The 18,649-nt window shown below is 32.2% G+C and overlaps 1 pseudogene; it reads right to left on the bottom strand.

Annotated features, from left to right (window-relative positions):
• LOC143042533 (SWI/SNF-related matrix-associated actin-dependent regulator of chromatin subfamily A member 5-like) overlaps positions 1-18,649 on the bottom strand; it is a 50,743-nt pseudogene that overhangs the window by 5,117 nt on the left and 26,977 nt on the right.

Raw genomic sequence — 18,649 nt, 5'->3', positions numbered from 1 at the left:
GATCTTTTAATAAACGGTTCAATTTATATGAAATGTACTACAGAGGGATCTACAATTGGTGGTTTTTAAGACAGGTTTTTGCTTAATACAGGTTGTCTCTTAAGCAGGTTTGACTTTATTCATATATCCAAGAATTTGAAATTTATTTGCACACTTTAAGTAGATTTTTTCAACCTGTTTTCTCTGCAACTCTGTTCTTGGTTCAATGGTGACTGACTTGTGATTTCCCAACTCAGATAAATCAACTTGATGTTCAGGCAATACTGAATTATCATTGCAAGCATGATCCAACTGTTTCCTTGCTTGGTTGAAGTCTTGTTTACTACTCTGCAAAAATTAAATGATGCATCAGTCAACTTGGTAAGCTCCTTCAGAAGAATTGCCATTTATCAAGACAATATAAAAAAGAAGATGTGGTATGATTGCCAATGAGACAACTGTCCACAAGAGACCAAAATGACACGGACATTAACAACTATAGGTCAGTGTAGAAAGGAATCATACCATTTTGCACTTTCAAGGAAAAAATGTCTAAAGACAGATCAAATATTATTAAAGAATGTGCCTGCAACCATGTTTTCATTCCAAATTAGAACAACTGCAGAGCTTTGTAGAAGATTTAAATCTAATTTGGTCAAGAGTAAAAGGACCGTTTCATAAATTCTGCCAACTTTGCTTCTATTGATAAGTACCAGTAGTTGTAGAAAATAAAAGGAATTTCTCCACATAATTTCACTGGTAATTTAAGTGCAATCAGTTGTATATGATACCAACCCATCATTCAAGTATAACTTAATCAAGAGGCTCTCAAAAGCCTGTAGCTCACCTGAATTAACTGTTGATTTTGAAATGATGTAAATAAAATCATAATTTATTTGAATAAGATACTTTTGATTAGATTAGATATTATAATAATATTTAAGGTAATAACAAAAAAATACAAAAGTTCCTTTAAATTAATAAGTCTTGGGATATTTGAAGGCAGATAAATAATAACCTATTACGACAAAAGAGATGATTTCAGCTTTCCAATTGTGAACTTTCCATTTCTAAGTAGCAACATTCCAGCAGCACCTGCATACGGGGTATATATCTCCCAATTGATACGATATTCCTGTGCTTGCATTTCCTATCATGATTTTCTTGATAGAGGGTTGCTGCTCACAAGGAAGCTATTAAACCAAGAGTTCCAAATGGTGAAGTTGAAATCATCCCTTCGTAAATTTAACGGACGCCATCACGAGTTGGTTGACCGTTATGGAATAACCGTTTCACAAATGATATTGGATATGTTCCTTACGTCGTAACTACAATCCCCTTCCCTTTTATGAATGTGACCTACCGAATTAGACTATTTACCGTATTTGTTATCACATAAGCAACACCATGGGTGCCACATGTGGAGCAGGATCTGCTTACCCTTCCGGAGGACCTGAGATCACCCCTAGTTTTTTGGGGGGGTTCATGTTGTTTATTTTTTAATTTTCTATGTTGTGTCATGTGTGCTGTCTTTTTCATTTTTAGCCATGGCATTGTCAGTTTATTTTAGATTTACGAGTTTGACTGTCCCTTTGGTATCTTTCGTCCCTCTTTTACACATTTTAACCAGATGTCAGATTTGCTCTAAATGCTTAGGTTTCAGAAATATAAGCCAAAACATGCATTTTACCCTTATGTTCTATTTTTAGCCATGTCTGCTATCTTGGTTGGCGGTTTTGTAAAAGATAACAATAATTTATGAAAAACTGACTCACTGTAAAGGGCAATACTTCCTAAAAGGGTCGATTAACAATTTTGGTCATGTTGACTAATTTGTAGATCTTAATTTGCAGAACATTATTGCTGCTTACTGTTTATTTCTATCTTTAAAAATATTTAAGATAATAAGGCCAACTAAAATTAATTAGTAGATTTTCATCCAAATTTTTGAAAAACATGGGGCGGGTGGGAGGATTTTATTTTTTAAATTTTATTTCATATGAAACCCTTGTCACAAGTTCTTCATACCGCGGGGTATATGCTAGTGGAAAACAAGCTTGTATAATGTATATACATGTTGTATAAGGAATCTGACACTATTTTTTAAACTCTTAAATAAAAATCCCTGATTGGCAACCACTGTTATACATGTAATTGCCGCTTTAGAAACCTATTTATAATATACATTAAAGGGAAGAGAAATGCTCTCTTCAGTTGGACTAGACCTACACCAAATTTATTTTGCTTTCTAAGCAATGGTTTGTAGTCCACATAAAATCAATAAAATGTATTGGTACAATTGTATGCAACACAAGTATTATGAGTACAAAATGAAATGTAAACTCAGTGTGGAAAGTAATTATGTGATGTAAAACATGAACTTAACCAAAAAGTAGTTTTTTAATGACTAAATTGAGGGTATTGGGACAGTTACAGAGGGTGTTTGCTGTTTGTCAACAAAAACAACAGCCATGGGTAAATATAAGGAAATTAAAATGCGTGTTTGTCGACTTTTTTTCTCAATATACAGTCATAAATCAAACAAATTCGTGCTTGTGTCAATTTCTTTAATCCAGTCATGTTTTTTGTACCAATTTGGTCTACGATTCTTGCGCTTTGGATATCATTTACAGTCCAAATTTCCTGACACAAAGTCATCGTATAAATAAAGAAAAAAACACGGTTTTCTATTCACTTGTGACTACCGCAATTTGCGTTAAATGACAAGGCTGCGTTTTACTCGTTACTCGAATATTTCATGCCCTTCTCGTTATCAATCTCTATTCTCGGTAGATGTTGTCATAATAGAGCAGCAGAATATTTCGACTCAATCATATCGTTATTAGATTACTCGGAGAAATACAAAAACGAAATTTGAAACAGGAAGTGTTGAATGAAACGAAATTATCGATGGTTCCCGGTAACGGACATGATAAAATCCGGAAATCGTATTTTTGTTAAATAAAAAAAAATCGGGGCGGGACGATTTCAGAGGGGCGGGCGGGGATGAAAATCTAGCAATTAATTTCAATTGGCCTAACCAAAAACTGCAAAATTTCTTAAAAAATACCAATTCAGGGTCAACAACTTGTCTGTTTTGTCTAAAAATTTCAGGGCAGATAGATTTCAACCTGATAAACATTTAAACCCATGTCAAATATCTGCTCTTTAGTTTCAGAGATATAAGCCAAAAACTTCATTTTACCCTAGTTCTATTTTTAGCTGTTTTGGCCATCTTATTTATAGGGGGGGAATCATCGTACACATTTTTTAAACTAGAAACCTTAATGAGGATAGTGGCCAAGTTTGATTAAATTTCGCCCAGTAGGCCAGGTGACTTAAAAATGTGAGGATCAAGTTTAAGGGTTCTTCAATACACTATTCTTGCCAAGAATGGGTAAAAAGTGAAGTACTTTCAAAAAAAAAAGATGGGTGAAAATTTAAATGTTAATTGCCAACTGATGCCATATGATAGCAATATAGCTCATAACCTTTCAGACTAGGTGTGATTAAAAAGATTAATATTACTCTTGAGCGAGAAACAGAACAAATTTCTCATCCTACAGAATGACTTCATACAATTATGCAAATACTACTGGGGCGGGGGGAGTGGGAGGGGAAGGGGTTTAAAGTCTACTGCATGATTTTTTTTGGTGATTTCTGTTATCCTTTTACATGTTAAGGAGAGAAAGGCAAAAACTCCAGCCATTAAAATAGTTCTAAGATATGTTTATCAAAATTATCTTACTATGTCATCAACAGGTGGATAAAACAATTCAACATATATAGTTTTGAATCTATCAATCCATGCAAGAGATCCAGGAAAATTTTCAATTCTTCTTTCTTTTGCAATATTCTTTGCATTCTCCAGCAGCAGATACTGGTTTTCAACGAGTATATTCAGCTTTATATTTTCCTCAACATACTTCTTTAACTCAGACTCTACATCTTGAAATGTTGATCCATACTGTACATTGAAGTAGCTTTCTACTGTTTTAACACGACTTCGTATAATATGTCTTAAATATTCAGAAGAAATTCCAAAATTTTCAGCAATTAGTCGTCTTGGTTGTTCCCCTTTGTGGACTTCTTCCAAAATTTCCATTTTCTTTTCCAACGATAATCTTGGTTTATGTTTAACCATTTCCTTCTGAAAGTATAACATTCAACTTGATCACAATAAAAAAAAATCCTTATAAAACAAGAATGTGTCCATAGTACATGGAAGCCCCACTCGCACTATCATTTTCTATGTTCAGTGGACTATGAAATTGGGATCACAACTCTAAAATTAAAAAGACCATATCATAGGGAACATGTGTACCAAGTTTCAAGTTGATTTGACTTAAACTTCATCAAATACTAACTGGACCAAAAAAGTTTTATCCTGAAGCGGGACAGACAGACGAACGAACAGACCAGAAAACATAATGCCCCACAACTATCATAGATGAGGCATAAAAAAGCCTTTTGGTGGTGTGATCCAAAAAATTAAACTGTAAAATTATAATATCATTGGAGTACTATTTCACAAGCCACTAAGTTTCCAGCTATAAAGGAAAACTAAATGTTCATAAGATTATGTGTTGCTCACCAAGAATCTTTATATGGTCAATGTCAATATTTAATAGCCAAAAAAATCACAAGATGTCGCTTAGATATTTCGTGTATTATATCGAACAGTTTATACACTTTTAAAACTGACACCATTGAACTGAAGACTTTACGCTGTAAGAGTTATCTCCCCAAACACTGTTTTTCTTCTGTCCACTACTCCTTCACAACCGTAAAAGATTACCAAATTGCTCAGCACGTCTTAAGGATTAGGGTGACCATTTGGACCACAGCTATCACGAGACTCAATATGAGTTATTCCCCCTTATGCATTTGATAAGTGCCTAGGGTCTTTTGATTTGAGGTCCTTGGTCCAAAAAATGAAAATAGGTCAAGGTCAAAGGTCAAGGTCATAGACAATAAATAGGAGTTTTAGGCTCCTCTTATATTGAAACTTATGCGTAAACTGATATAACTCATAAACCATACATATTCAAGTCCTAAAGGCCTTAGTTTATGACCTTGAAATTGAGGTCAATGTCAGGTTAATTGGAGGTTCTAGATTTTGAACTTTTCTTCAAATTCATATTTATACATGATAAAGCCATAGCACTCTGTGCTTTAGGTTACCAACCAAATGACTTTGAAAAAGCAAACACATATATTTAGGTACAAAATATTAAATTTAACTGGAATCACCTGAACACTGTAGTTGACTCTTCTAGTACGCTTTGGAGGTTCTATAAATGTGTCGTCCACTTTTTGTTTGTTTCTATAGTCCTCCCCCTCAAAATGATAGATATCAATCTCTGACGTATCCATGGTGAATGATCTAAGGTTCTGATCACTTACACTATCCATCTTCTCTTTTATCTCTTCAGTCTGAAATCATTTTAAAGAACAAAAAATTATGGATCGGTTTATTTTGTAAAAAACAATTTTTGATTGATTCAAGACATATTGTACTTTTAATAAAACTTTGGTTATACAAATTTTGGATACAACCTATATGACTATATATACTTTGTTGAACACTCAAATTTGTGGATTGATATACCCATTTAATTCCTGCAAATTAAGATTTCAATGAATAATACTTAGCATAATACTGCATGTGGATTCATTGATTTTGTTGGATACTTATCTCATGGATTTCGTTGTTACAAGTGAACCACGAAATAAAATATTCAACGAATGACAAAACTTATATTGGCCTGTATGTAGACTTTATCAAAACCACGAACTTAAATATCCACGAACATGCAAGTTTTCCCTCATCCACGAAAATAAATGAATCCATAATACATCATTCTTTGCAGACTGAAAATGCCTTTTTTGTATACTGAAATGGAGTACTGTTGATCAATCCCAACAACAGTACAAAATTTGAAGTATTGAACCAAATCCTACATTTGTGTGGAGTTTCAAGCAAATGTATCCAAGCATACTGATTACTCATTCAGTGTACAATGTGCAAAAATTCAACTAAAATCTGATAGTTGAGATTCTGCAACTTTTACATGACAATCCAGAAAAACTTTCACAATGAAAAAATACATGTACTTTGATAAGTCATTCATAAATCTAACAAGAAAATCCCAATAATTTTGTATGCAAGGTTAAACCCTTTATCTGGTACAATTTAGCTTGATGACAGATAAGAGATATACATCTATTAAAATTTTAAATATGTGTAAAATTTGTTATTATTACCTATGAAAACAACGATTATCATTCTTTCAATGGTCTTTTATACTGTAGGATGCTTTTCAATTTCATCTCATTGCAGTAGTTGCCCTTTGATTAGATTGTAGCTAAAAAATCACCTTGTTCAAAATACCATTGATAGCCTATAACTATTCTCAACTTTTTACTGCAGGAAAGGTTTGTACCCTTTTTTTCTCCCTATGCCAAAATGATATCAATATCATCATAATAATTGTCCTTACCCGTTTCTCTCCCTTTGCCAAAATGGTCTCAATATCATCATCATTGATATCAGTGTCTTTAGAAGCAGCTATTCGGCTGGCTCCATGTTTGATCATGTTCAGAACTTCTCCTTTTCCTAGTTTATTGGAGCTGTCTGATAATCTACCTACAATCATTCAATGGAATTTAATAATAAACAGCATTTTCATTCCATGGAATTTAATAACAAACAGCGTTTTCTTTAGCTAGATTGCTGCAGAGAATGAATTTGATTCCGCAAAGCAATGGCATTAGATTCTCATTTTGAATTGTTAAACTGCTAGTTCAAAATTTTTATACTTATTCTTAAGTCATTGGAGTTCTGACATGCACATCTTACAATATAGTAAGCATGCTTTAATAAATCCTTGCCAATTTAACAAATATTATTTATCCCATATTCTAATTAACTTTTGAGCTTGAACTGTAGGGTGTTGCAAGGTTAAAAAGACTTTGATCTTAAAAAAACTATTCATACAAAGAAGCCTTGGACATAATGTAATATCCAAAGATAAATACAAATGTTGAAATTAAATAGCAAAGCTTAAACATGTAAATTATCCTTTTAAAATTTCAATTCACCATATTTGTGGTAAAAATGAAATGTGCATATGCTTGTGCAACTGCATACCAAAATCAATCAATGTGGATTATAGTAAATGTCTTCCTAATTAATGGATGGGCTTATCACTTGCTCTTGATTATGGAATTATATCTCAAAATATGTTTGTAATTTAATACCTTGCTGTATAACTATATGGTCAAGTCGCAGCTTTTTCTCAGCTCTTTCAAGTATTTTCTCTTCCACTGTTTGTTCTGTAACAAAGCGTAGGACCCTGACTTGTTTGGTCTGGCCAATTCTGTGTGCCCTGTCCTGAATAAAGAATAAAAGGCTTATTATAAAAGTATCGTGCTTTTCATTTGTAATGTAAACGGAAACAGTAGTTTGCAAGAAAAGATTTGTTTAAGCCAGAAAAAAAAGAATGAATGCATTTTCTGCTTAGCACATTTAAGTTGTAAGTCAAACATTCCTCAACAGCAAGCATGTGTCTGACAGAAAGTAAATTTATCCCCTTTGACAATTCGCCGTTTCAGAATGTAATGCATTCTGGGTAATATTTTGAAAAGCGTACACCAAAACGTTGTGATTGGTTAAAAATGTCATAAACAATGGAAATTGAGACAATGACGTAGACGTTATTTTCATTTTGGGGTACAAACAATGAAATTACCCATGATGCTTTAGATTTTGAAACGGCCAATCTATCATATGGAAATCAGCAAACAGGAAGTAGGTGTCTGATATATTCAAAAAGCTCACATGTTACAACTCATCACATTTTCCATCATGGGGCCATACCTTCCAAATTATGAAGGAATAAAATCAGCACAAGGTCATTTTCAGCTTGGGATTCTATGGTTGGATGAGTTTATTTCTTGAAAAGTTAAATGAAACAATTTAAATTGTTTTTTTTTAAGTGACTTATTTAATTACAAATAAAATCTCTGACTTTCTATTTGAAGAAATCATTCAAAACTTACCATGGCTTGTAAATCCACCTGTGGATTAAAATCAGAATCATAAATAATGACGACATCTGCTGTTGCTAAATTTATTCCCAATCCACCAGCTCGGGTACTCAACATAAAGATGAACTTTTCACTACCAGGTGAATTAAATTCGTTGATCGAGACCTAAAATAAAAGCCATTTTGGATTAATTATCTTTTTTGTCAAAACATTGGTCTGACTTATTTGAATTTTGCTCTTATTTCTTGCTTGAAGTCCTGCATGCAAATTTAAATTTTGGAGTACAAGTCTGTGGATTATATAACCCTAAATACAGTTTGCATGACAACTTAAAGATATAAGTTTTCAGCCCAACAGGAAGGAGAGCACCAAAGGAGCTAAAAACGTATTACAATCTGCATAGTTAGATGAGGCTGGATGGTTTATTAAAGAGACTTGACTTGTAGTTGCTGAGAAAAATGTGGAAGGATTAATGTGGAATGGATAAGCTGACAGACAGGCAAACAGAGTTAAACCAGTAAACTTTCCATGAAAGTGACAATGTTAGGATTTGGCCATACTTTTTCTAATGACCAAAATTGCAAAGGAGTAGGTCCAGTAAGACCCCTTTTTGGCCCCAAAATTAAGCAGTTTTACAAAATTGTTAAAACTGCAAAATTTTAGTTATTTATTGGACAGTAGAATGCTACTGCTACATTAATATGGACTGTTTTTGACATCACAATCCACATATATCGGGTACTAGCGCCATTAAGTCATGCTAAATTACTGAAATCTTCACAATTCTAGCATTTTAGTCAAATTTTACACGGTTTCCGTGTAAAACAAAAGTGGCCGCATTCGTGTTCATCCTTAATATTAAAATGTAAGTTGTATTTGATGATAATACATAACATATATAAAGGTTGAGGATGAACACGGATGCGGCCACTTTCATTTTTGACAAAAAACATCCGAAAAGTGACATTTTTCGGCTTATTTGGTAGATTTTTTCATATTTGAGCTTGAATCGGATCGTTTTTAATGCCTAATCAGTTAAAATCTTTCTCATAAACTAATTGAATCAAATGAAATAGACACTTAAGTTTTTAAAAAGTGGTCAAAATCTTTTGTCAGATGAACCTGAAATTTGAGGCCAAAATCGGTCCTTACCGGACCTACTCCTTTACTGCAACAAACTACAAAATTAGGCCAATGCAAACATATCCAGGTATTTAACCATTCTACACTCACTGTTCTTTCTGCATGTGAAGTTTTCCCATCAAGTCTACAAAACTGGTATCCTTGCCAGAACAAGTAATCTTCTAGAATGTCTAGTACCCGTGTCATCTGACTGAAGATCAAAACTCTAGAACCTAAAAATATATGCTAAAATATATATAGACAAATATGCTGTCACTCAATTATGAACCAAATACATGACCAGTTCTACTTTTGAAAAATGACATTTCAATTTTCCTGAAATGGTCGTGTCTTTAAGGCACATATGATGACCACCCCTACAGCAATTTTCATTGTTTTTGTCTTTGTTTGTATGGTATATTTTCTCCAAGGAGTAAATTTGGTGTTTAGTGTTCATTGTCTGTTGTTTTTTCAAATGTTTTTGGTAAATATGTGAAATGAAGTTTTTAAATATCCCTCAAACACAATTGGTCAAAAGTTCTTAAAATTGAGAACTAACCATTACTGAATTCAATTCCAGAAACAGGACTTCAAGTAGAACTATACACATATACTTGAGTCTCTTCAAAATTAGGCAATGTTTTATCTCTATGTGATACTTAAATTAAGCAACCTACCCCGACTCTTTAATTTTGGTAGCAGTTTATGTAGGACTGACATCTTTCCACAGTTTAACACAAGGTGCATACCAGTTGTATACGGTGGACCTACAATAATTATTCTTACAAAACTAGATCATGAATAAATGCACATCTAATTGACATGTGTACATTTTCTTTCCTTGAATATATCCCAATACAAACATTGTGCCCATTTTCTTCAATTGTGCATTTTAATACTGAAAATGATTAGAATTTTTCTGGTAAAATGTAGAATTCTAGAGTTGTCCTAATTCTTAAAATTAGAAAATCAGTTGCTTTAGATCAGTTAATCATCTTTTCATAATTTTCACCAATTTTTCTGTAGTGTTGTTTAAGTCCTTGTATGTTGAAAAAATAAGCAATATAAAATTTCATGTACCCAAAAGACTTTATAGTTACTTTTTGTCTTCCAAACGGTTATACCATAGATGCCAACCCCCTTTTGACACAATCAGTAACAAACTATCAAATTTTCCGTATTTTTGAAAAGTTTTCAGTAATCATTCATAAACGTGCATTTACCAATAAAAATTACTGACGAGTGGTTGCAAAGTGATGTACACTAAAATTTGTCATTTAACATGTTGTCTGTAGTATGTATTCCATTCATTAATTGTTCAGATGTTCTCGACTCAAACATTTTTGTTTTGTCAATGAGAAGTAGAGAAAGGGGGAAAGCTACTTAATAAAATGCAAGTTTGCCTCTTCAGAAGTCAGTTAGTTACTCAACAATAGGTTGATAACTCCCGAGAAAGCGGAAGCATTACATTGGCGTTTCCTAAATACTGGACCAGGACAGAAAAGTAATGATAAAAATCCGCGTTTTACAAAATTGAACGTCGATGATTGGGAGTCCGTAACTATTCGACTTTGACCGTAATAGCGTAGTTTTTATCGCAAAATCGGAAAAACTCGGAAAAATCGTAATGGTTGGCATCTATGTTATACCAGCTTATCTACGATTATATCTAATTTGGATTTTCAAAATTTGTGACTTTAAACTACACTGAAAAACAGCACTAATGTAAATAGATTAATTTATATTTTACCCTGTTCAGCTCCAGCGAACAAGTAAGGATGATTACAACATTTCCTCAGTTGCATCAACACATTGAGTAATCTCATCTTATCCACATCACCAGTTCCATTATTAACTATATCTATGTCTTTCATCAATATGTTTGTGTACCTATAAGTTTCAGAATATCAATTTGTTGATCAGACTTTTCTATCAAACAACTTATTCATGAACATCACTTTGAACTGGGGATTTTTAGATCTTCTTGGGATAACTATCTTAATATTTCTAATCTTGATTTTTTTTTACTTTCTGGAATTGGCTGTATAGATATATAGACAAATATTTCTTTTGATATACACATTCAAAATTACATCTGCAATAAAATCTAATTTTTCCAAAATGCGCATGTTTCTTTTTTTTTTTGGTCTGTATTTTTTTATTCTCAAATAACATACCATTCTCTTTGCATGCTACTTAATCCAACAAATATTTTTTTCTCCTTTTTAGGCAAAAGCTGTTTCTCAACATCTGATTTGATTATCTTCTCAAAAGGAATGGTCTTAAAATCTGTATTACAAGAAATATTATAGATAGAATAAATACAATTTATGGGATACATAAGAAATCTGGGAAACCTTAAATGTAAATAAATATGATCTTCAATGTATCATATATACACAATTTTTCATCAGTAATGGCTCACAAGTATTATCAGGAATTTTCTCAAATTTAAACATACAATCCAATTTCAGTAAAAGAATGACTTACATCATGAAGACGTTTAATCAATTCTTCGTCACTCAAGCTATTTGTAGTGGAAAACCAAGCATCGAAGTCCTACAAAATAAATACAGATCTTTATAAAAAAATGTTGCTGAAAATTTAGAAGATTTCGAAATGCATTAAGGGGGTTCGCGGGTCTAAATCATTTATATAGGATTTCTTTATATTTTTCTATAAATGAACTTTATCTTATAGTTAATAGAAAAATAAAATAAAAAAATGGGGTCACCGTTCATTTGCGCTCACAATCTGCCTTCGAAAGAAGCATACATCTTTGTAAAAAGGTTAATTTTCTGTTGAACTAATAGGAGAAATAAAGGTAATATCGAAATAAAAAAAGAAATTTATTACAGAAATCGCTCAAATTTTACAATAATTTAGTTTAAGTACAGCATATATCGAAATTATATTAAAAAATATAGGTCACCGATGAGTTAAAAGAGATATTTCAATTTTAAATCCAAAACATGGCATTTTTCCACCAAAGGGAGATAATTTGGAACTTTTTCAATGATGTTTACATCTTAAAAGTCATCTGGGGCCAACACGAATTAATTGTTTTGAATGTTTTTTGTACCATATGATAAAGTAACAACTACAAAAGGTAATAAATAAAATTTGTAATGAAAAACAAATGTTTATTTTTTTTCTGAAATTTTTATACTCTCGAGCCTCCTTAATGCGAAAATGTTTTTTTAACAGGAGCTATATAATTATGGATAAAGCTCATGAGGTTTGATAAGATTCCTATCCTACTTTATAGACTAAGAGTCAATATTTTCTCCACATACAGTTTACCTACAGTGGAGACTTACTTATGGGTAACAATCTTGACTGGATATAAAGCCCTCTCATGGTCATTCAGTCATAGATGAAGACCATGACTGCCAATTTAAAATCTAATAAGTTCTTTCTTGACCAGCATGTTTAAAAAGTTGTGATGCTACAAAATTGTATGTCCCTAGCACAACAAATATAAGATCTTGGCTACATGCAAAGTACCCTAAATCATTAAATGAGTATATTTACCGGTTACCGTAGTAACCAAAATAAACAGCCCTATAGACTGTGTTGTGTGTGTGGGTTTTTTTTTTTTTTTTTTAATTTGTGTGTTGAGTTAGTCTAATGTGTATGTTTTGCTAAATGTATTATTTTCTAAAGTATAATAAAACTAAACCCATAGAAAAGTTGACATGGTCGAACATTGAATTTCATGGTTCACCTATACCACCAAATTATTTAAAATTGGGATCACTCAAAGGGGTTGTCATTAGGGGGTTCCAATCCTGGATCCCGCTTACTGTTTTGTCAGATTCCCGTTTCCCCCTTACACTATGTACTTAAGCAATTCTCATTTTTTTGTCATTTCCCAGGGTTCCGCTAGACTTAATTTCCCGTTTTCACGACACGATAATTTGACTTTCACGTGTCACACATACAAAAAATCGGCATTCTAATGCAATTAGTTTGTAACGATAATTTTCATTGGACGTTGATAAATATTTTGAGGGGTTAGATTCCACGTTCTACCAGTCCGTAACTAAGAAAGCCACCATTTTGAATTCCGATTTTTTTTGGATATGTAATTTCTCAAAAAATTAACAAGATATTCTCATTTTGAGCCTCAAAATCTTCTTTTTGTCGATATTGAAACCATTATGAAGCGTACGAAAAGTAAAAATACGTTTAGAATTCATGTTTGACATCCAGATTAAACACATGACGTCACACTGTTAAGATGCTAAAAACAATGCGACAGTTTCGCGGACTTTTTCATTAATGCCATTTTTAAGCCAAAAAATAACATTTATTTTAAGATGCGGCATTAGAATGGAGATAACTGTATTGTATTTTAAGCTTGGCCTTCGTAAAACTTGAGGTCACTCTTAGACCCAAATGAGACCCACCTCAAATTATATAACAACCACAGTATATATTTAAGTACTTAAAGTATATCTAAATGAACTGTAAAAAAGACTGTGAATATTGAATTTACATATAACCTGAAATTATCATCATTAATTTAACACAAATCAAGGGGAACAATTCTGCAACATCATGCAAAGGAATATAATCAATAAATACCCCAGCTGAATGAAAAACATCAGGTAATAGAAAATTCAGCAAATTGAATGCCCATAACTCATGCAAATTATTCTATAATGGGGTTCCAGTCAGCAACAATCTGTTGGTTGAAGCTATGCTTCGAACAATCTCTGATAGCTGAAAATACACAACACTGTTAATATTGGGCATTATGTATTACTTTTATTGCAATGTTGTTAATAGAACTTAAACACTTAAAATTTTTTAAGGGTTCCAGGGAACCCAGTGTCTCGCCTACTTTTGCTGTTAATCACACTCAACAAAATGATGAAAAAAATTAATAAAAATATTTCTCTCTATACTATTATATATCTTTTGATTGTCAGAAGCTTTTGTCCAATTTTTGTAAAAATCCAGGATAGTTTAAGAATCTTAAAAATGTTTTAAAAACTTTAACTGCAGACTGTATGAAATGTTAAATGGAAGAAATAATAAGTCCATTTATAAGTAAAATACAGGAAAATTAGATTTTTTTTTCCAAAATTTACTTCTGGATACTATCTTGTGATTAGAAACATGCTTCTGTCCATGTTTGGTAAAAATCCAGGATAGTTTAAGAAAGTTATAAAAATTATAAAAACTTTAACCACAGAGTGAAAGTAATGTTTCCTGGCAGAAAAAAACCAAGTCCATTTAAAAGTAAAATACGGAAAAAGAAAGTTATTAAAATTTCAAAAACTTTAACCAGAGTGAATATTTGTGGACGCCACCGCCGACACCTATGCCAACGGAATGTAGGATCGCTATGTCTTGCTTTTTTGACTAAAGTCGAAGGCTATGTATTCAAACTCTGGAAATTTTGTTAAACAACAACGACTCTGGCATGATGGACACACAAGTTAAGTCAGAATTTCCTTTTACAATCAATAATAATTTCTAATTTGTCTCTCACAAAAAAATTTGAATGTTGATTTCCACTCAATTTTATCAGACTGCATGACATCTTTTAGTTTTCCAGGGTTTTTTCTTTCTTTTCAAGCAATAAGGATTTCGTGTTTGTACGTTTTATTAAAATGTTCAGCCATATAAAATCTGTTTCTCTGTATAACTTCATATTTGTAATTCAAAATCAGAGGTAGACTAGTTTAAGATCAAAGACATTTCAAGATATTGTCATTCTTGATAAGGACGACCTTATTCATACTTAAAACTTAGATATTCCAAGACCAATCTGACCACAATATTATACCTTAGATTTTTCATTCTTTATCCTGTGGGCCTCATCAATAATGAGGTATTTCCACTTAATCTTCTTCAATTCTGTTTTCTCAAGGAGACAAAGTTCATAAGATGTCAGACAGATATCCCATTCTGTTGTCTTCATAACTTTCTTTATCATTTCTTTCTGTAAAATTAAAGAGATTGTTAACTGTAATCATTTATTATTTTTTACAAAAAATATTGTATTACTAGTTTCTATAGACAGAACACAAATATTGATTCCCAATTTAAAATTCAACATATCTCAACTGACATATCAGTTTTGAAAAGGGGGAAGGAGTTACACAAAGCAGAAATGTTGCCCTACAACATTTAACAGTGACCTATCAAACACCCAAACATAATTTAACATATATTATAATTGTTCTTTTGCTTGCAAAATGAATGACCCCCATAAACACTAGACAGCACATTAAATACAGATATTCAATATTTTTGCCAAAATACAGTTGTTGTAAATGATAATTTATTCCATCAAAATATGTCTCCAGTCTAATCAGTCAAACTTTATACCATTTAAATATTATAAATAGCTAACTTCAAATTTATAAGCAATATATATAAATTTGGATTTTTTTTTAATGACAACACAATATCTGTAGGGCTATTATTTTACATGAATATGCATCAATAGGACAGGTCGACAGCAGGTCATGCATTTGATTTTAGTGGACTTTTGCCAAATGGTAGCTAATCTTTAAAAGAATGACTGTAACAAGTAAAATATTCAAAAACAAATAAGTCACCAGTATTTGCTTTTGGATATTTACTGTAGTTGCAGTAATTCTGAAGGCTATTTTGCATGTTGCAATGCCCCACAACCACAATGAGCTGCTGTAGAAAAAAAACCAGATTTTAAATAAATGTACCCTTTCCTCTTTGTAACCAGTCAGACAAAAGATTTTCAATGATGGACACCATCTTTTGAATTCTGCTTTCCATGTGTCCATAGTTGACTTCGGACAAATGACCAGATGAGGTTCAGAAATATTCATATAGTGCTTCATGTATCCAAGTAGAGATATTGTCTGCAGTGTCTTTCCTAGTCCCTGAAAGAAAATAGATAATCTTCTAATAACAGCTAGAATATGTAAACATCCACTTTCAAATTGGACATTTGGAATTTCCCCTTTATCTATTGTAGCTTTGCTGCTGCAAAAATATCACAATAGAACAAAACTGAATATTAAATACGTTTGTTTTATCAAAATAAAAGAACAAGAATTCTTGTGCTTTCAAAAGAGATTACTACTTAGACCTCATACTTATATCTTTATCATGTGCAGAATATTTTTGTATATTTTAGGATTCAAGTTGCAATATTGGCGGGACTTAAACCAAAATCCAGCTGTCCCCAAGCTACTCATTATTTCATTTGTAACCGGAGAGCACGAATTTCATTACAAAATTGCTTGTCTCCACCGGGACTCGAACCCGGTACCTCTGTGTTACAAGGCAGCGCGCTAACCGACTGAGCTAAAGAAGTACTTCCTTAGCTCAACCGCTTACGGCTGACTAAGTATCTACTAAGTTTTTCTAAGGGAAGCAATCCCGTCACACTTCCCCCACCTCAAGAGTCATTATACTCTATAATGATGATATCTTCATCTTTTTCATATTTATATTTTAACCTGGCTAGGTAATTCTTCTAACCGTGGGTTATAATTGTTGGGCGCCAATGTAACCGGAGAGCACGAATTTCATTACAAAATTGCTTGTCTCCACCGGGACTCGAACCCGGTACCTCTGTGTTACAAGGCAGCGCGCTAACCGACTGAGCTAAAGAAGTACTTCCTTAGCTCAACCGCTTACGGCTGACTAAGTATCTACTAAGTTTTTCTAAGGGAAGCAATCCCGTCACACATTATTAAATGAAGGGGGAAAAATCTTTTTCTCGATTTGGAGGTATAGTAATACGGATCAAAGTACTGAAGTACTGAACATCGGATGACCACAAATTCTTGCATGTGGATGGTCAAAAGCACTTGTCTCAGAAAAAAATATCACATATCTCTTTACCTGAGACAAGTTCATGTTTCGATGATAAATAAATGATAGGAAATTCAACTTCACCGTAATAACTGTTATATTGTAGTGATACAAATCACTATACATACACTGCATGGTGGACACTTTTCTGTAAAACTTTGATTTTTCTAAAAATTACATACGAGTTGCAATTCATATTTTCCAGCAAAAACCAATTACAGAGTTACCTGTCCTTGCTGGTATTGTGGCAAAGCGTTCTCCTGCATGCTTTAACACAATTTTTCGGTACGTGTGCATTGATATTATCAATGATTTTTTACTTATAACTACAACACATTTTCATATTATTAATTTATGTTGTAAACAATAATATTTTTATCAGTATTCATTGAAGAGATGTATTTATATCAAATGATAAGGAATGTTTTTTTGCACTCGTTAATGTGTGCGTATTTTTCATGTTTATAGATGGGTTATAAACCCAAAACTAATTTACATAATGGAAATCTGGGTGATAGCAATACATCAGAATGACCTCAAGGTCATTGCGATGTAATAAAAGGTTGTCAATGTTCTTAAGAGTTTAGCCTTTATTTCATGAATAATTTACAGTATATTAATAGTTTGAAGTTTAATGACTTGTTATCTTTTGATTCAGGTTTTGCTTAAGCACATGGGAACCAACAATTCCCTAATAACATATATTTATACAATTTCTCCAATTATCATTCCCATTAAAGATAATTTCGTACCATTTCATCAGACAATATTCCGTTTATATCATTTCTATTCAAGGATATCATCCAGTTCAATCCTCTAAGCTGGTAATCTCTCATTTCTCCACCCTCTATAACTAGAAAATAATGTTAAAATAACTAGTAAACAAGTTTCCTTTTTAATATAATGAATAACTATCGAAATATCTAGTGTTATTTGCATTTCTACTATGTCTTGTGTTCTTTTAAGGACAAATTCACATAGTTCTTATAGTTCATACCTCAATAATTCAATCTCAAAGGTAAAAAAAAAGAAGGTTAAAATAATAATAGCTTTCATCTCAACTTTTATAGGTTGTGATATTTAATTTTTGTACAATTTTTATCATGTCTAGTTGCAAAATTAATAGACCTTGCTATTTGTTTATGTGTTACATATTTGTTTGTCATTCATTTTTTGTACATAAATAAGGCCGTTAGTTTTCTTCGTTTGAATTGTTGTACATTGTCATTTCGGGGCCTTATATAGCTGACTATGCGGTGTGGGCTTTGCTCATTGGTGAAGGCTGTATGGTGACCTATAGTTGTAAATTTCTGAGTCATGTTGGTCTATTGTGGAGAGTTGTCTCATTGGCAATCATACCACATCTTCTTTTTTATATATATACTTGCTAGTTATAGACATTTTAAATTTTAAATTTGAACTTTTCACTTGTATTCTGTTCAATATTAAAGTGGATTTATAACTTACATGATGGAGTTTTTTCAAATCTGATTGGTGTGTCACTTTCTTGTACATTAAGCAGTTCTTTGTCTTCTTCTTTTTCAGCACCACAATGGTGATTTCTAAAAATATACATGTATTAAGATATTTCAAGGCTACAATGGTATACTTAACAGTTGCACAATTTATTTACTTTAAGTTTTATTATAAACATCATATCAAAGACTTGAGTTGT

Source organism: Mytilus galloprovincialis, chromosome 8 (assembly GCF_965363235.1).
Source record: "Mytilus galloprovincialis chromosome 8, xbMytGall1.hap1.1, whole genome shotgun sequence".
Taxonomy (NCBI): domain Eukaryota; kingdom Metazoa; phylum Mollusca; class Bivalvia; order Mytilida; family Mytilidae; genus Mytilus; species Mytilus galloprovincialis.
Note: the sequence above shows the minus strand (reverse complement) of the source record. Positions and strands in the feature narration are given on the sequence as shown.